Genomic DNA, 20,124 nt, shown 5'->3' with positions numbered 1-20,124 from the left:
CCTCCTCCCCCTCCCATCCCCTTATTGTAGTGGTTCCTCACGGGTCAGTTCTTGGTCCTGTTCTGTTCTCTATCTAAACTCACTCCCTTGGTGAACTCATTTGCTCCCACAGCTTCAACTATCATCTCTACGCTGATGACAGTCAAATCTACATCTCTTCCCCTGCTCCCTTCCCCTCCCTTCAGTCTCGTGTCTCCTCCTGCCTTCAGGACATCTCCCTCTGGACGTTTGCCCGCCATCTAAAACTCAATATATCGAAGACTGAGCTCCTTATCTTCTCTCCCAGACCCTGTCCTCTATGGCACATCCATCCTTCCCGTCTCACAAGCCCACAACCTTGGTGTCATCCTCGACTCCGCTCTCTCGTTCACCCCTCAGATCCAATCTGTCACCAAACCCTGCTGGTCTCACCTCTGCAACATCGCCAAGAGCCGCCTTTCCTCTCCAGACAAACTGCTACCTTGCTGGTTCAATCTCTCATTTTATCCCGACTGGATTACTACATCAACCTCCTCTCTGATCTTCCATCCTCCTGTCACTCCACCCTTCAGTCTATACTTCACGCTGCTGCTCGGATCATCTTTGTGCAGAAACGCTCTGGGCATGTTACTCCCCTCAAAAATCTTCACTGACTGCCTGTCAACCTATGCATCAAGCAAAATCTCCTTACTCTTGGCTTCAGTGCTTTCCATCACCTCGTCCCCTCCTACCTCACCTCCCTTCTCTCCTTCTACAGCCCAGCCCACACCCTCGCTCCTCTGCCACTAACCTCCACACTGTACCTCGTTGTCTCCTATCCCGCCATCGGCCCCCGGCCCACGTCCTCCCCCTGGCCTGGAATGCCCTCCCTTCACACATCTGCCAAGATAGCTCTCTTCCTCCCTTCAAAGCCCTACTGAGAGCTCACCTCCTCCAGGAGGCCTTCACAGACTGAGCCCCCTTTTTTCCTCTCCTCCTCCCCATCCCCCCCGCCCTACCTCCTCCCCCTCCCCAAGGCACCTGTATATTCATTCATTCATTCATTCAATCGTATTTATTGAGTGCTTACTGTGTGCAGAGCACTGTACTAAGTGCTTGGGAAGTACATGTTGGCAACATATAGAGACGGTCCCTACTCAACAGCGGGCTCACAGTCTAAAAGGGGGAGACAGACAACAAACGAAACATGTTAACAAAATAAAAGAAATAGAATAGTAAATATGTACAAGTAAAATAGAGTAATAAATATGTACAAACATATATACAGGTGCTGTGGGGAGGGTAAGGAGGTAAGGCAGGGGGATGGGGAGGGGAAGGAGGGGGAGAGGAAAGAGGGGGCTCAGTCTGTGAAGACCTCCTGGAGGAGTTGAGCTCTCAGTAGGGCTTTGAAGGGTGGAAGAGAGCTAGCTTGGTGGATGTGCGGAGCGAGGGCATTCCAGGGCAGGGGGAGGACGTCAGCCGGGGGTCGACGTTGGGACACGCGAGAAAGAGGCACAGTGAGGAGGTTAGAGGCAGAGGAGTGGAGGGTGAGGGCTGGGCTGTAGAAGGAAAGAAGGGAGGTGAGGTAGGAGGGGGCGAGGTGATGGAGAGCCTTGAAGCTGAGAGTGAGGAGCTTGTATATATGTTTGTACAGACTTATTACTCTATTTATTTTACTTGTACATATTTACCATTCTATTTATTTTGCTAATGATGTGCATTTAGCTTTAATTCTATTTATTCTGACGACTTGACACCTGTCCACATGTTTTGTTTTGTTGTCTGTCTCCCCCTTCTAGACTGTGAGCACATTGTTGGGTAGGGACCGTCTCTATATGTCGCCAACTTAATACTTCCCAAGCGTTAAGTACAGTGCTCTGCACACAGTAAGCGCTCAATAAATACGATTGAATGAATGAATGAATAAATACGATTGATTGATTGAATGAATGAATGAATTTTCTATGCCCACTCTGATCCTCGGAGACTTCAATATCCATATGAATGTCCCTGGTGACTCCTCTGCCACCTGCCTTCTACCTCTCCCTGACACTGCCAACCTCCTGCTCCCCCAAATCGACCACTCACCAAATTGGTCACACCCTAGACCTCATCCTCTCCTACCGCTGCACTTATCTCCAACTTTATCAACTCTGAAATCCCCATCTCTGATCATAACCTCAACTGCCTCCTCACTCAGGCTCCCCCAACACCGTAAATCTATATTAATACCCCACAGAGACCGCTGCCCTCTCGACCCCATCCGTCTCTCTCAGCATATCACACCCCACCCCACCTCCCTATTCTTTCTATCCACTCTTGATGACCAGATTACTGCTCTCAACTCAACCCTCTCAACTCAAGTAGCTCGATCCCCTTTCCCTTCATCCCTCTCGCACCACTAACCCACAGCTTTGGATCACTGCCACTGAGTGGCTCCTTCGCTCCTGTGCTCGAGCTGAAGAACGCTGCTGGCAAAAGTCTAAACACCAAGCCAACCTTGTTCACTTCAAGGTTATTCTTTCCTGCCTTAAATCTGCCCTCTCCTCTGCTAGGCAAAACAATTTCTCGTCCTTTATTGACACCCATGACCATCATCCCCGTCAGCTCTTCCGTACATTTAACTCCCTTCTCGGCCCCCTGTCCCTCCCTCTCTTCCATCCCTCACCCCCAACTATCTGGCCTCCTAGTTCATTAGTAAAATTAACACCATCAGATCTGAGCTACCCAAAGTCACCCCTCCACCTTCTCTATCCCGCCCACTCTCAGCCCTCTCTGCTACTTTCCCATCCTTCACAGCAGTATCTTCAGAGGAGATCTCCTCCCTCCTCTCAAGTGCCACCCCTTCCACCTATTCGTCGGACCACATTCCCTCTCATCTTATGAAAACTCTCGCCCCTTCCCTCCTCCCCTCCTTAACTTCTATCTTCAACTGCTCCCTCTCCACTGGTTCCTTCCCCTCTGCCTTCAAACATCCCCATGTCTCCTCCATACTACAAAAACCCTTCTCTTGACCCCACCTCTCCTTCTAGTTATCGCCCTATTTTCCACCAACCCTTCTATTCCAAACTCCTAGAACGAGTTATCTACACTCGCTTCCTCGAATTCATCAACTCTAACTCTCTCCAAGAGCCCCTCCATTCTGGCTCCAGACCCCTACACTCAACTGAAACTGCACGCTCAAAGGTCACCAAAGACCTCTTTCTTGCCAAATCCAATGGCTCCTACTCTATCCGAATGCTCCTCGACCTCTCAGTTGCCTTCGATACTGTGGATCACCCCCTTCTCCTAAATATGCTATCCAACCTTGGCTTCACTGACTCCGTCCTCACCTGATTCTCCTCATCTCTCCAGATGTTCATTCTTAGTTTCCTTTGTGGGATCCTCCTCCCCCTTCCATCCCCTTACTGTAGGGGTTCCTCAAAGTTCAGTTCTTGGCCCCCTTCTGTTCTCCATCTATGCACACTCCCCTGGTGAACTCATTCACTCCCATGGCTTCAACTATCCTACGCTGATGACACCAAAATCAACATCTCCACCCCTGTTCTCTCTCCCTCCCTCCAGGCTCGTATCTCCTCCTGCCTTCAGAACATCTCCATTTGGATGTCTGCCCGCCATCTAAAACTCAACATATCCAAGACTGAGCTGCTTATCTCCCTTCCAAACCCTGTCCTCTCCTTGACTTTCACATCACTGTACAAGGCAATACCATCCTTCCTATCTCACAAGCCTGCAACCTTCGTGCCATCCTTGACCCCGCTCTCTCATTCACCCCACACATCCAATACATCACCAAACATGCTGTTCTCACCTCCACAACATCACCAAAATCCGCCCCTTTCCACTCCATCCAAACTGCTACCTTACTAGTTCAATCTCTCATACATTCATTCAATCGTATTTATTGAGCTCTTACTGTGTGCAGAGTGCTGTACTAAGCGCTTGGGAAGTACAGGTCGGCAACATATAGAGACGGTCCCTACCGAAGAATGAGCTCACAGCCTACATGGGGGAGACAGATAACAAAACAAAACATGTAGACAGGTGTCAAAACCGTCAGAATAAATGGAATTACAGCTATATGCACGTCATTAACCAAATAAATTGAGTAGTAAATATGTATAAGTAAAATAAATAGAGTAATAAATCTGTACAAATATATACAAGTGTGGGGAGGGTACGGGGAAAGGGCAGATGGGGGATGGGGAGGAGGAGAGAAAAAGGAGGGGCTCAGTCTGGGAAAGCCTACTGGAGGAGGTGAGCTCTCAGTAGGGTTTTGAAAGGAGGACGTTAGTTTCGTGGATATGTGGAGGGAGGGCATTCCAGGCCAGGGGAAGAACGTGGGCCAGGGGCGATAGTGGGACAGGAGAGAACGAGACACAGTGAGCAGGTTAGTGGCAGAGGAGCGGAGGGTGCAGGCTGGGCTGTAGAAGGAGAGAAGGGAGGTAGGAGGGGGCAAGGTGATGGAGAGCCTTGAAGCCGAGAGTGAGCAGTTTTTGCTTGATTCTTAGGTTGACAGGCAACCACTAGAGATTTTTGAAGAGGGGAGTAACATGCCCAGAGCCTTTCTGTACAAAGATAATCCGGGCAGCAGAGTAAAGTATAGACTGAAGCGGGGGGAGACAGGAGGATGGGAGATTAGAGAGGAGGCTGATGCAGTAATCCAATCGGGAAAGGATAAGAGATTGAACCAGCAAGGTAGTGGTTTGGATGGAGAGGAACGGGCAGATCTTGACGATGTTGTGGAGGTGAGAACGGCAGGTTTTGGTGATGGACTGGATGTGTGGGGTGAATGAGAGAGTGGGGTCGAGGATAACACCAAGGTTGCGGGTTTGTGAGTTGGGAAGAATGTTAGTGCTGTCTAAAGTGACAGGAAAGTCAGGGAGAGGACAGGGAAGATAAGGAGCTCAGTCTTGGGCATATTGAGTTTTAGTTGGAGGGCAGACATCCAGATCGAGGTGTCCTGAAGGCAGGAGGAGAGCCAGCGCTTAGAACAGTGCTTTGCACTTAGTAAGTGCTTAACAAATGCCATTATTATTATATGAGCCTGGAGGGAGGGAAAGAGAGTATAGGCAGAGATGTAAATTTGGGTGTCATCGGCATAGAGATGACAGTTGAAGCTTTGAGAGCAAATGAGTTCACCAAGGGAGTGAGTGTAGACAGAGAACAGAAGGGGACAAAGAACTGACCCTTGAGGAACCCCTACAGTAAGGGGATGGGAGAGGGAGGAGGATACCTCAAAGGAGACGGAGAATAAACTGACAGAATGATCAGAGAAGAACCAAGTGAGGAAGGAGTCAGTGAAGCCAAGGTTGGATAGCATGTTTAGGAGAAGGGGGTGATCCACAGTGTCGAAGGCAGCTGAGAGGTCGAGAAGTATTAGGATAGAGTAGGAGCCATTGGACCTGGCAAGAAGGAGGTCATTGGTGACCTTTGAGAGGGCAGTTTCAGTGGAGTGTAGGGAGCAGAATCCAGATTAGAGGGGGTCTAGGAGAGAGTTGCCGTTGAGGAATTTGAGGCAGCAAGTGTAGGTGACTCCTTCTAGGAGTTTGGAAAGGAAGGGTAGGAGGGAGATAGGGCGATAACTAGAAGGGGCAATGGGGTCAAGGGAGGGTTTTTTTAGGATGGGGGACACGTGGGCATGTTTGAAGGCAGAGGGGAAGGAACCAGTGGAGAGTGAGTGGTTGAAGATGGAATATAAGGAGGGGAGGAGGGAAGGGGCGAGGGATTTCATAAAATGAGAGGGAATGGGGTCTGAAGCACAGGTGGATGGAATATCACCTGAGAGGAGGGAGGAGATCTTATCTGAAGATACTGCTGGGAAGAATGGGAGATTAGCAGAAGAGGTTGAGAGTCCTGGGTATGGAGAAGGGGGATGGGTGACTTTGGGGAGTTCAGACATAATGCAATTAATATTACTAATGAAGTAGGAGGCCAGATCTTTGTGGGTGAGGGATGGAGGAGGAGGTGGAACAGGGGGCCTGAGAAGGGAGTTAAATGTACGGAACAGCTGATGGGGATGATGGACATGGGTGTCAATAAGGGAGGAGAAATAGTTTTTCCTGGCAGAGGAGAGGGCAGAATTAAGGAAGGAAAGGATAAATTTAAAGTGAACAAGTTTGGCTTGATGTTTAAACTTTCACCAGCAGCGTTCAGCCATCCAAGCATAAGAGTGAAGGAGGTGGGCAGTGGCAGTGATGCAAGGCTGTGGGTTAGTGGTGCGATAGTGGCGAAAGGAGAGGGGAACGAGCGAGTTGAGTTGAGTAAAGAGGATGGAGTTGAGAACAGTAATCTGGACATCAAGAGTGGCTAGAGAGGAGAGGGAAGCGAGGTGGGGTGTGATGCGCTGAGAGAGATTGGGGGGTCGCGGAATACTGCATCAGCCTTCTTTATGATCTCCCATCCCCATCTCACCCCGCTTCAGGCTATACTTCACTCTGCTGCCCAGATTATCTTTGCACAGAGATGCTCTGGGCATGTCACTCCAATCATCAGGAATCTCCAGTGGTTGCCTGTCGAATCATGCAAAAACTCCTCACTCTCGTCTTCAAGGCTTTCCATCACCTCGTCCCATCCTACCTCATCTCCCTTTTCTCATTCTACAGCCCAGCCCTCCCAGTCCACTCCTCTGCTGCTAACCTCCTCACTGTGTCTCATTCTCGCCTGTCCCTTCATCGAACCCTGGCCCACGTCCTTTCTCTGGCCTGGAATCCCCTCCCTCCACATATCCACCAAACTAGCTCTCTTCCTCCCTTTAAAAACCTAATGAGACTTCACCTCCTCCAGGAGACCTTCCCAGACTAAGCCCTCCCTTTTTCCTCTCCCCACCCATCGCCCCCTCTCCCTCCCTATGCCCTACCCTCTTCTGCTCCCCACAGCACTTGTATATATTTGTACATATTTATTACTCTATTTTATTTGTACATAGTTACTATATTCATTTTATTTAATGATGTGTATACATCTATAATTCTATTTATTCTGATGGCATTGACACCTATCTACTTGTTTTGTTTTGTTGTCTGTCTCCACCTTCTACACTATGAGCCCATTGTTGGGCTAGTACAGTGCTCTACACACAGTAAGCCCTTAATAATATGATTGAATGAATGAATCAATAGAACTATACCCAAAACCTTTCTTTGGGGCTGAAGGTTTGTTTTTTCCCATGAATATATTAAATGCTAGGTATTTCTTCTGAAAGTGAAACCTAATTTCGAATTGATCGATTAGAGAAGGCCATTTTTTATCCATTTCACAAAAGGGATGTTACACCCAAACAAATTAGTCACTGTAGGCTGTGCCCATACTTGAGAAATGGAAAGCAGAACCAATTTCTAGCATAATGAAGAAGGGAAAATCATGGCCTAGCAGAAAGAGCATGAGCCTAGTAGTCACAGGACCTGTGTTCCTATCCTGACTCCACCATTTACCAGCGCTGAGACTTTGGGCAAGTCAGCTAATTTCTCAGTGACGTAGTTTTCTCATCTATAAAATGATGATTCAGTACCTGTTCCTACTCCTACTTAGACTGTGAGCTGCATTTGAGACCTCATTGTCTTGAAATTACTCTAGCACTTAATAAAGTGCGTGGCAGATAGTAAGGGCTTAACAAATAACACAATTATTGTTACTAGTGAAGGAACCAAAATACCAAACTTGTTATTAAGGAAAAGGAGTATTTATTAATCCAAATTATTCAGTTTGGTGGCCCATAATCATTAATTTCTCTAGATCATCATCATTTATTATCAATTACAATTGAACTCATAAAAAACAGATGTTACACCCATTGGCTTTAACTATTAAACAACACATATAAACTCAAAAATTGAGCAATTGTTGACTGAATTTGTTTGATGTTAATAGCTATTCAGACTAAGGAATCACTTTTTTCTCACCAGGAGGGAAGTTGCCTCAACTATCCACTTCACACTGCCCTTGAAACCCCCTCCTTTCTCCAACTTGGCCTTGTACTTTTGAATTTCTTGCAAACAACACAGAAAATATGATTCTCTGGTCCTCAGCTTTCAAGTGATTCAAGTTTCAGATTTCAAGTGATTATGGATCTCTACTGCTGGGGGATTCCAGGGCATTGTAGTCTAAATAAGAAACAATTTCCATCTTCCCTCTGGAGATGACACTCATTTAAATAATTCTTTGCATCTTGAGATCCTTTGCATTCTATATATCCTATGGGAAATGGGAGGAAACAAAATCCCCAATATCATTTCAACGAGAACCACCTGAGTGAAGAAAAGCAGGACCCACACAGTGATGAGCTGCATCACCTCCCCTCGGGTGGAGGGTAGGAGGTTGGGCAGAGAAGGGGGGGGGTGTCCCACCTGACCTCTGGAAACACTTTCCATCTACCCTCTGGAGACGACACTCGTTTAAAAGATTCTTCACATCTTGAGATCCTTTGCATTCTCTGTATCCCATGGAAAATGGGAGCAAACAAAAACCCCAGCAACATTTCAACTAAAACCATCTGAATGAAGAAAAGCAGCTTTTCCTCTACAGGTAGGTTGGACCACTGGGCTTATTTTCCACACTAAATCAACTCATTTAATGCAGCAAAAACCTGTGATAACCAGAAAGTTATCCAAGTTTCCATTTTTGTTGTTCATTTAAGACTCATTCAAGATTGGGAAGTAGCACGGGTCAGTGGAAAGAGAACGGGCTTTGGAGTCAGTGGTCATGGGTTCAAATCACGGCTCCACTAATTGTCAGCTGTGTGACCTTGGGCAAGTCCCTTCACTTCTCTGGGCCTCAGTTACCTCATCTGGAAAATGGAGATTAAGACTGTGAGCCCCCTGAGGAACAACCTGATCACATTGTAACCTCCCCAATGCTTAGAACAGTGCTTTGCACATAGTAAGCACTTAATAAATGCCATCATTACTATTATTATTAACCAATAGGATTCTTGTTGAATTTTTGAGTAATTTGTATCTTTGATAATCATAATAATGCTGGTATACGTTAAGCACTTACTATGAGTGCTTCTATGTGTTGGTATGTATTCTAAGAGCTGGGGTAGTTACAAGGTGATTAGGTTGTCCCACATGACACTCACAGTCTTAATCCCCATTTTACAGATGAGGTAAATGAGGCACAGAGAAGTTAAGTGACTTGCCCAAAGTCACACAGTTGACAAGTGGCAGATTCGGGATTGGAACCCACGACCTCTGACTCCCAAGGCTGTACTCTTTCTGCTCAGCCATGCTGCTTCTCTAATGCTACAGAGAATGTGGATAGAGCCTAGGAGTCAGAAGGTCTTGGATTTTGATTCCAGCTCCTCCACTTGTCTGCCACGTGATTCCCCAAACTAAGGCACTAAAAAGTGAAGTGACTTGCCCTAGGTCACACAACAGGCAAGTGACAGTGCTGGGATTAGAACCCAGGTCCTCTGACCCCTTGACCAGTGCTAATTGTGCTACTCCATGCTGCTGAACTTCAGTGATCTAAGAACTGACTGGGACATATCCAGGTGATTTAGGTGCACTGGCAGTCCTCAGACTTACTAATCAATTGGTTCCTGAAACTTGTGCTTTAAGCCATAACAATTTGTCAGAACCCAATTGTTTTAATGGCATTAATTATAAACACTTACTGTGTGTCAAACACAGTTCTAAGCGGCTAAGGTAGATACAATTTAATCAGGTTAGATACAGTCCATGTCCCACATGTGGCTCATTTTATTTTATTTTATTTTATTTTATTTATTAATTTGTCTACCTATTTACTTATATTAATATCTGTCTTCAGCTTTAGACTGTGAGCTCATTGTAGGCAGGAATGTGTCTGTTGCTTTAATGTACCCTCCCAAACGCTTAGTACAGTGCTTTGCACACAGTAAGCTCATTAAATGCAATTGAATGAATGAATGAATTAATTAACGAATGTGGCTCACATTCTAAGTAGGAGGGAAAGCGAGTATTTAATCCTGATTTTACAGTTGAGGAAATTGAGACACAAAGAAGCGAAGAGACTTTCTAAAGATCACACAGCAAGCAATTGGCAGAGCTGGGATTAGAACCCAGGTCCTCTGACTCCCAAACCTGTGCTGTTTCTACTGGACCATGCTGCTTTTCGATTTTCTTCTGGAACAATGTTCTGAATAGAAACTAGTTCCAGTATCAGAGTTGGAGAGTCTACTCTTTCCAAAATTCCCCATAACTGTGTACTCAATCAATGAGAGATAAATAATACAATTGGATTAATGCATTTATATCGAGTCAGAGAAGTTCCACAACAGGAGAGCAGACTTTTACTTCTCCAAAATCACAATGGATGTATCCACTCCCGCTAGTGATCCCAACTGGCAGTAAAAAATTTCCTCAATCAATTAGTGGAAGTAATTAACCATTAATTAATTATCCCAATAATCCTCTGTTTCATCACTCCACCCCTCTTCCAACTTTCCCCTTTTCCCTTTTGTTTTCCCATTTGTCTATAATTCCTGTGCATCCCCTCAATCATTCAGTCAGTATATTTTTAATGATATTTGTTTAGTGCTTACTATGTGCCAGGCACTGAAGTAAGCCCTGTAGATATATGATAATCAAATTGGGTACAGTTCCTGTCCCCCTTAGGGCTCACAGTCATAATCCCCATTTTATAGGGGATAGAACTGAGGAACAGAGAAGGGACTTGCCTGAAATCATGGAGCCGACAAGTAGCAGAGCCAGGATTAGAACCCAGGTTCTCTGACTCCCAGGTCTGTGCTCTTTTGAGTGTTTAGTGTATGCCCTATTTTCTAAGTGCTCAAGAATTTAAAAAAATTGTTCAGCCATATGCTCCCCAGAACCAGTGCCATAAAAATACTAGTATTTATTTTGTGCTCGCTATGAACCAGGACCACACATAGCTCAAAGTCTAAGAGGGAAGGAGAACAGACAAATTATTGCCATTTTTCAAAGTAGGAAACTGAGTCCCAAACATGTATAAGGAGTTGCCCAACCAAGATCACACATCAGGCAAGTGGCAGAACTGGGACTAGAACCCAAATCCTTTGACTTCTAGCCCTGTGATCCTTATACTAGACCACCCTGCCTCACAGTGCCTTAAAGTAAGTTAGTGCTGGATACTTAATGTCCTTGGAACCTGAGGTTCTTTGGAACCTACTTGGAAAAAGAAACTGTGAAAGAAATTTACTAATTGTGAAAAAGCTAAATCCTGTTGATGTTAAAGACTTATAGATATTAGAGGAGAAACGGTGGCCTAGTGTGAAGAGCTCAGGACTGGGATTCAGAGGACCTGGGTTCCATTCCTGTTTCTGCCACTTCTCTGCTGCGTGACCTTGGACAATTCATTTGACTTCTCTGTGTCTCAGTGACCTCATTTGTAAAATGAGGATTAAATATTTGTCTTTCCTCTTACAGATATTGTGAGTCCCATGGTGGGGCAGGGTCTGGGTCCAACCTGATTAAGTTGTATTTACCCCAGAGCTTAGAACAATGCTTGACCCACAGAAAGTGTTTAAAAAATATCATCATGACAAACCTCATAATAGATGTTTAGATAGACCTTTCTGAACAGGGTGATATTTCTTATGTGAACTAATTTTAATCAAGTCAGGTTCCAGTAATTAAAAGTTGAGATAGCAACAGCGAATATTTAGGTCATTCCAGTCATTGGTTGAATTTTTGTCCAACCACTCTATAAATTTATCTAAACAATAATGGAAGTTCCTTAAACCAAGGTAACTGGTTATTTATAGTCATCTAGATAATCAAGCTCTCCATTCTTTCAGAAAGGGATTTACTGTTAGACTCCTGCATGGGCTTTCCCTCCACATTCCTCTGAAGAAGGAGATGCAAATCAAAGACAGGGTCAGAGCATAACAATGTAAGCTGTCAATATGACCTGAATGAACTTGTCTTGACCTGATTAAACTGATTCTGCCCCAAGACAAGTGGAGAGTGGGTTGCCCCATTTAAGGAAGGATATGCATATGGATATGGGGAGGCTCTATCACCCTCAGCCTCCCAAACCCCTGGTTTCAATACAAGGATTGAGAAGCAGTGTTGTCTGATGGAAAAAGTACAGGCCTGGGAATCAGAGGACATGTGTTCTAATCTCGGCTCTGCCACATGTCTGCTGGGTGAACCTGGGTAATTCACTTAACTTCCTCACACCTCAGATATCTCATATGTAAAATAGAGATTGACTGTGAGCCTCATGTGGGACAGGACTGTGTCCAAACTGATTACCTTGTGTCTACCCTAGTGCTTGACACACAGTCAGCATTTAACAAATACTACAGTTAAGTATTTAAAGGTTGATTTAGTGATTAATCAAGTTGTATAGTAACAATAATAAAAATACAATAAATAATTATGATATTTGTTTATTGCTTACTATGTGTCAATACCTATACTAAATATTGAGGTAGATACAAGTTAATCAGGTTGGACATAGTCCCTTTCCTGCATGGGACTCACAGTCTAAGTAGGAGGGAGAACAGGTATTGAATTTCCATTTCACAGTTGAAACAGGCACAGCAAAATTAAGTGACTTGCCCAATATAACACATCAGGCAATAGGTAGACTTGAGATTAGAACACGGGTCCTCTGACTCCCAGGCGCCTATTCTTTCAACAAGGCCATACTGCTTCTCTAATATTTAATATACATACAATACAAAATACACATATAATGTAATAATAATAATGATGACATTAAGTGCTTAGTATGTGCAAAGCACTGTTCTAAGCTCTGATGAGGTTACAAGGTGATCAGATTGTCCCATGGGGGGTTTACAGTCTTAATCCCCATTTTACAGATGAGGGAACTGAGGCCCTGAGAAGTTAAGTGACTTGCTTAAAGTCACACAGCTGACAATTGGTGGAGCCAGATTTGAACCCATGACCTCTGACTCCAAAGCCCAGGCTCTTTCCACGGAGCCATGCTGCTTCTCTACATGTTAATATAGATAAGCACTAGAACATTCACCCTGGGGGAAAATGCAGAGATTTCATACAATATTAACATTTAATATTTTATGATAAGCACTTGACCAAGGCATCACTAAACACAGGGGAGAGTACTACTTTACTGCAATGCAATTGTTAATTGTTTGATAATAAAACTATCAAATAGTACATAGTAAGATCTTAGCAAATACCATTAAAAAACAACTATCTCCCTGCTCAGAAGACACTTGCCTATTAAGACACCTGTTTTCTTTCTCAAGCAGCTGATGCAGATTGAATACATGGCAGAGAGAAACCTGACCTATGTGACTGAGTTTGTTCTCTCGGGAATCTCAAACTGTCCAGAATGGCAGATTCCTCTCTTCCTGGTGTTTCTAATCGTCTATTTTATTACAGCAATAGGAAATCTTGGGATAATCATGATTACCAATATAGATTCCGAACTGAAAGCTCCGATGTATTTTTTCCTCCAGCATTTGGCATTCATCAATCTAGGTAATTCCACTGCCATTGCCCCCAAAATGTTGGTGAACTTCTTAGCAAAGAATAAAACCATTTCCTAACATGAATGTGCTTCACAGATAGGCTGTTTTTCAACTTCAATTATTGCAGAGATTTTCATGCTCGCTACTATGGCCTATGACCGATACATGGCTATCTGTAAGCCATTGCTTTATAGGGTGATAATCTCCAGGGGAGTTTGTACCTTAATGGTTATTCTTATATACACCTATATCTTCATTGAAGGAGTGATTGTCTCAACTTATGTAGTTTCATTTGTCTTACTGTTCCTCAAATGTAATCAATCATTTCTATTGTGATCATTTCCCTCTGCTGGCACTTTCCTGCTCTGATACCCACATACCAGAGACAATCATTTTTACATTTTCTGGCAGTAATTTGATTTTCACCCTCACAGTTTTTCTGGTGTCGTATTCTTTCATCATCTTGGCCATTGTGAGGATCCGCTCATCTGAGGGAAAGTGGAAAGCCTTCTCCACTTGTACGTCTCACTTGATGGCTGTAACAGTTTTCTATGGGACTCTTTTTTTCATGTACCTGAAACCCAAAGGCAGTCACTCCTTGGATACAGATAAAATGGCTTCTGTGTTCTATACTCTCGTGATCCCCATGCTGAATCCCTTGATCTACAGCCTGAAGAACAAGGAAGTAAAAGATGCTTTGAAAAGACTCTTGACTAATTCCTATCAATCTTTCAAAATATGAATTTAAGAACTGTTTAATAAAATCAGAGTCAGTAGAAAAAGGGTTCTTGTAATGTTTTATTGTTTTAGTACTCTAGTTTCATGGAACCTATGTGAAATGGGTGCTTGTGAACTCTGAAGCATTGAAATATGTTCTATTCTTCACCTGTACTTCATAGTGGTTTGGTGATTACGCTCATCATTTGTAAGGTTTTTAGATAAATTGTTTTAAGAATGAGGTGAGATCCACACTCTATATTCTAATTAAGGTTGTTTCAGCCCAATATAATTTTCTTATAAACAACTGATTTAATAATGATATCCATAACATTCCTATAAAATGGTACTGTAGTTTTTCAAAATTATTCCACATCATTTATTTGTGGATAGCTGAAGTGTAGGGATTTTTCAAATCTCTATACAGTGACAATTTGGAAGGCCAAATGACCTGACTTAGATTAGCACATTTTGAACACATAATCAGGAGAAATAATTCTTTGGAGAAGACACTAATGCCAGGAAAAGTCCAGGGAAAACGTGGAAGAGGCAGACCGGTAGCTAGATGGATAGGGACCATAACAAAGATAACAGAAGAACCATTAGAAAGGTTAAAGATTATGGCAGAGGGCAGGATGTTCTGGAGAAAGTATATCCATGGAGTCACTATGAATCAGAAACGACTCGACGGCACTTACTAATAATAAAACAATTACAATCTTCTCCAAGGCAAATGATTCTCATGTTTTGTGTATTTCTTTTTGGTTCCCCTTTCCCTATGATCCATTCATCAATTTCACTTTTACTGATCTGCTCTGTCATATTTCTAGTTCTGTAAATGCAGGGTAGCTTAAAAGGTACAAAGTGGTGGTTTCATCATTATGGTACTTGTTAATCAATTGTATTTACTGAATGCTTAGTGCATGCAGAACACTGTACTAAGTGTTTGGAAGAGTACAATACAACAATATAAAAAAGTCAGTAGACACACTCTTCACCCACCACGAGCTCACAATCTAGAAGGGGAAACAGACATTAACGTAAATAAATTATGAATACGTACATAAGTGCTATAGGTCTATGGGTGGGATGAATAAAGGGAGCAAATCAGGTTGATGCAGAAGAGAGTGGGCGAGAGGAAATGAGGGCTCAGCCAGGGAAAGTCTCTTGGTAGAGATGTGCTTTGAAGATGGGGTGAGTAGCTGTCAGATGTGACAAGGATATTCCAGGACAGAGGCATGACATGGGCCAGAGGTCAGCGGCGAGATAGACGAGTTCAAGGTTTGTGTTAGAAGAGCAAAATGTGTGTGCTGGGTTGTAGTAGGAGAGCAGCGAGGTGAGGTAGGAGGGGGCAAGGTGATTGAGTGCTTTAAAGCAGATAGTAAGGAGTTTCTGTATGATAATGGAGGTAGATGGGAAGCCACTGGAGTTTCTTGAGGAGTGGGTAAACATTTTGTAGAAAAATGATTCATTACTATCAGTGATGAAAGGTTCTAATCTAAGAACCACCAATGGCATCTTGCATGTTGGATAAACTCAATAGGAAGCCTGAACAGAATAGATCTCTGTAATGTCTTTCTGATGATCTCATTCTTTACAAAGGACACAATGTACCTATTTGTCTTGGCAACTCCTCCAAGCTATGGAAATCATGGGTATGTCAGAGAATACTTCCCAAAGGCTCATGGAAAAAATAAATATAGCCCCAGAGATAACTCTGAGTGGAAATTCTGCTTTCTTCACATCTAACATTTTAGTATCAGATTGATTTGAAGACTGTGAGCATCAAATGTTGTGATATGATTGACTGATTGAAAGACTGTGGGGCGTGATACTGCTCAAACCTGGGGAAAAGAAATAGTATAGAAAGACCAAGGTTGACTTCAGGATACTGAGAGGTGGGTTAGCAGGGAAAGGGGCCACCTGCCAGTCCTGAATGTTGGACAAGGAAACCCTGTCTCCTAGATCCACTCCTCTATGGAGAAAGGGGGAAAGGAAATAGATGGATGATGGAGGAGGGGGTTTCACCAAGGCACTGAGCCTGAAACGATCAAGGACAGAAACGAGTGGGGAAGGTTAAGGTAATAGTCTCTTGGTGGAGGCAGTTCTAGACCTACATTTTTGGGTCCACACATGAACTGAAAGGCTCCAAACATAATTATTCAGCTCAAGATTGAGGAAATATCAATTCTTTTTCCTCTCCTCTCCTATATGAGGCTATTCCATTCACACTTAGCTCTGCAAAGGGGCCAAAGGAGAGGAGAATCGGGAGTGTATACTCAAAGTTTCTCCCTGACTATGAGGAAAGGCATTCTTTAGTAAGTTATATGTGGCTGTATGGATTTTCAGATTGATAACATGTGTCCTCATTAGTATGAAACTTGCCTAGTGCAAAATTTGAAAATTCATTCATTCATTCAATCGTCTCTATTGAGTGCTTACTATGTGCAGAGCACTATACTAAGCACTTGGGAAGTACACGTTGGCAACACATAGAGATGGTCCCGACCCAACAGGGGGCTCACAGTCTAGAAGGGGGAGACAGACAACAAAACAAAACATATTAACAAAATAAAATATGTAGAATAAATATGTACAAAAAAATAAATGAATAGAGTAATAAATACGTACAATATATATACATATATACAGGTGCTGTGGGGAGGAGAAGGAGGTAAGGTAGGGAGATGGGGAGGGGGAGGAGGGGGAGAGTAAGGAGGGGGCTCTGTCTGGGAAGGCCAGAAAATCGGATTTGTTTTAAGGATGAACAAATGTTGGAAGATTTTATTGAAATATGGGCCAAGGGTGAGGTTTTTATAAATGGTTGTGATCATTCCCATGATTTCTCTCTGGTATTTTTATTGTGGTAGTAGTTGTAATAATGATAGAATTTATTAAGCAGTTAGTATGATTGTGCATGAATATTAACGTTAATGTATTACTGTTCAGATTCAATGAGGTTAGGAAACTTCATGTTCTGCCAATATTTGTATTTTGAGAGTGTACTGAGAAAGTGTCTGGCCAAGACTATGTCCATATGGGCTAAGTGAAGTGGAGTTTTAAATTATATTATTGTCATTATCATTACCACCTGCAGCAGTATAAGGATATCTTTAGCATTTACTGGCACCGAACAAAGTGTTTGGGAAAATACAATAGGCCTTAAAGACATTTCTTGACCTGGAGAAGCTTACAAACCATAGGATATGAGCAGAAAGATATTGTCAAATTTACATTCAGCAAAAGAGTAAAGAACAGTGAAATAAAATTAGAAAACAAAATCCATGAAATACTTAATATGGATACATAATAATAGTCATGTTACTTAATTAGAATTGAGATGGCATGCCCAGTTAGATGGTGAATTAGTTGGTAAAGTCTCCTAAAGAAGGTGAATTTTTGAGAGGGAGATACATGATTTAGTGAACTGGCAGGAGGAGGAGTATGACGAAGGGAAGTTTTGAACAACAGATGTGAGAGTAGTGAGCTAGGCACAGTTAGAAAATTACATCATCATAATAATAATAATGGTATTTGTTAAGCACTTACTATGTGCCAAGCCCTGTTATAAGCGCTGGGGTAGATACAAGGTAGTCAGGTTGTCCCATGTGGGGTTCATAATCTTAATCCCCATTTTACAGATGAGGTAAATGAGGCACACAGCAGGCAAGTGGAAGAGCTGGGATTTGAACCCATATCCTCTGACTCAAAAGCCCAGGTTCTTTCTACTAAGGCACACTGCTTCTCATAGTCATCCTGTTTCTCAAAGCCACAAAATGAAGTGTATTAGCTGCAGAGTAGCAGGAGAAGAATGGATAACTAAGAATGAAGCAACGGATGGAGAACCTTGAAGAAAAATGCTGTGGGTTTGCTTTCACTTATGAAGAAATAGGTAGATATTGGATGTTTGGAAGGATGAGAATATCATACATATGTCACTCAGAAAAGGTGATATGTCAACTGTATGAAGGAAAAATTGGAGAGGCATAAGGGAGAGAAGCAACATTCAGGTGCAAAATCTATTGTGAAAGGAATAGAGTTGTGTGGTTTTTTTAAATTCTCATTTACCTAAATTGCCTAGGACTCAAACTCACCCAGATTACTCATGCTTCCATTTCTCTGTGCTTGTGGAGAATAAATAAGAAGGAATGTTTAAGCAAAGAAAGTTTGAAGTCAAGGTGAAATTTGCAAAACATCTTGAAATTTAGACAATATGGACTGGTTGCTTTCAACGGAATCCAGTCCATATTTTACTTTAAAACTGTCTAATGAATTTGGTCATTTTTATTTAAGGAAAAAGGAAGAAAATAGAAGTTTGACACATTGAATAAATATACTGACTTCATAAATAAATGTCTGATAAATGTCTATGTAAGGCTAAATCATTTTACAAATGATAAAACGATCATTTCAGCTTAGTTCTTAATTTCAAAACTCTCTACAATTTACAGATTGAACATGGTGGCAGTGAACATGCATAATGACTTTTCTATAATTGAGTTTGTTCTGATGGGATTCCCGGTTCCTGAGGAGTTACAGATCATCCTGTTCTTGCTGTTTCTAGCCATCTATTTTTTCACTTTGATGGGTAACCTGGGCATAGAATGGACTGCTGGCTTCACAACCCCATGTACTATTTCTTGAGTGTCTTACCTTTTCTGGATGCCTGCTACTCATCAGTGGTCACCCTCAAGATTTTGGTGGATTTTTTAGTGGGGAATAAATCCAACTCCTTTTCTGGCTGTACCACATAAATGCTTTTCTTCATAACCTTTAGAACCACTGAATGTTTTCTCCTGACTGCCATGACTTATGATCTCTATGTGGCCATTTCTAATCCTCCGCTCTACATGGTCGTTGTGTCACCCAGAATTTATGTGTCACTCATCATTGACTCTTGTATTGGTGATGTCCTGCTTGGCATCTTACATACAGCTGCCACCTTCAGTTTATCCTCCTGTGGCTCCAATGAAATCAGACATTTTTTCTGTGATATCCCCCCATTCTTATCCCTCTCCTGCTCTGATACACACGTCAATGAACTGTTACTCTTCAATTTTGTGAGTGCTATTGAGGTGGTCACCGTCCTGATTGTGCTCATCTCCTATGGCTACATCCTGGCTGCCATCTTGAGGATCCGCTCAGCTCAAGGGAGACACAAGAATTTTTCAAGCTGTGCCTCATGCCTGGAGGGAGTGTCCATATATCACAGTATGATACCAGCTGCATATGTCAGACCCAGTTGAAGCTATACTCTGGAGCATGGCATGGTGGTGTCTATTTTATACCGTTGTGATTCCCATGATAAATCCAGTTATTTACAGTCTAGGAACAAGGATGTGAAGGACGCTTTTAAAAAAGATATAGAGAAACATTTTTAGTGATGAAGCATATAAGGAATGATAGACTACTCATAGGGCTATGACTCTAACACACAATGTGAAGTGAGGAGGCTTGAGTTCTAATCTCAGTGCCACCACTTATCCACTGTGTGACACTGGACAAGTCATTTAAATTCTCTGTGACTCAGTTTTCTCATTTCTATAATGAGAATTAAATACCTATTCTTTCACCTCTTTAGGCTTTGAACCCCATGTTGGACTTGGGCTATACCTGAACTGATGACATTATGTTCGCCCAAATGCTTAAAACATAGTAAACATTTAACAAATGGCATAATATACATTAGTACTACAACTAACCACAACTCACATTAGTAAAAACAAATGTTTTAAAACTGATCTATTTTCTGGGTTTCAATGATAGGAACGGATTTAAATTCCTTTCAATTCACCCATAGGGAATTAACTAATCTGGAATTAATACTTCTTGTGAATAGGGAACTTGTCTACCAACCCTCCTATTTTCATTAATTAATTAATTCATTTATTCATTCATTCAATAGTTTATTGAGTGCTTACCAAGTTCAGAGCACTGTAATAAACGCTTAGGAAAGTACGATACAACAATAAACAGAAACATTCCCTGCCCACAGTGAGTTTACAAGCTTGAGGGGTCAGACC

General features: G+C 42.6%; 2 pseudogenes; both read left to right on the top strand.

Moving 5' to 3' along the window:
* The first annotated feature begins 13,177 nt into the window (after positions 1 to 13,177).
* On the top strand, positions 13,178 to 14,126 carry LOC119922165 (annotated as a pseudogene).
* Positions 14,127 to 18,705: 4,579 nt separating this feature from the next.
* On the top strand, positions 18,706 to 19,444 carry LOC119922136 (annotated as a pseudogene).
* The last annotated feature ends 680 nt before the right edge of the window (positions 19,445 to 20,124 follow it).

The sequence above is a fragment of the Tachyglossus aculeatus genome, unplaced genomic scaffold (assembly GCF_015852505.1).
Source record: "Tachyglossus aculeatus isolate mTacAcu1 unplaced genomic scaffold, mTacAcu1.pri SUPER_6_unloc_5, whole genome shotgun sequence".
In the NCBI taxonomy this organism is placed as follows: Eukaryota; Metazoa; Chordata; class Mammalia; order Monotremata; family Tachyglossidae; genus Tachyglossus; species Tachyglossus aculeatus.
Note: the sequence above shows the minus strand (reverse complement) of the source record. Positions and strands in the feature narration are given on the sequence as shown.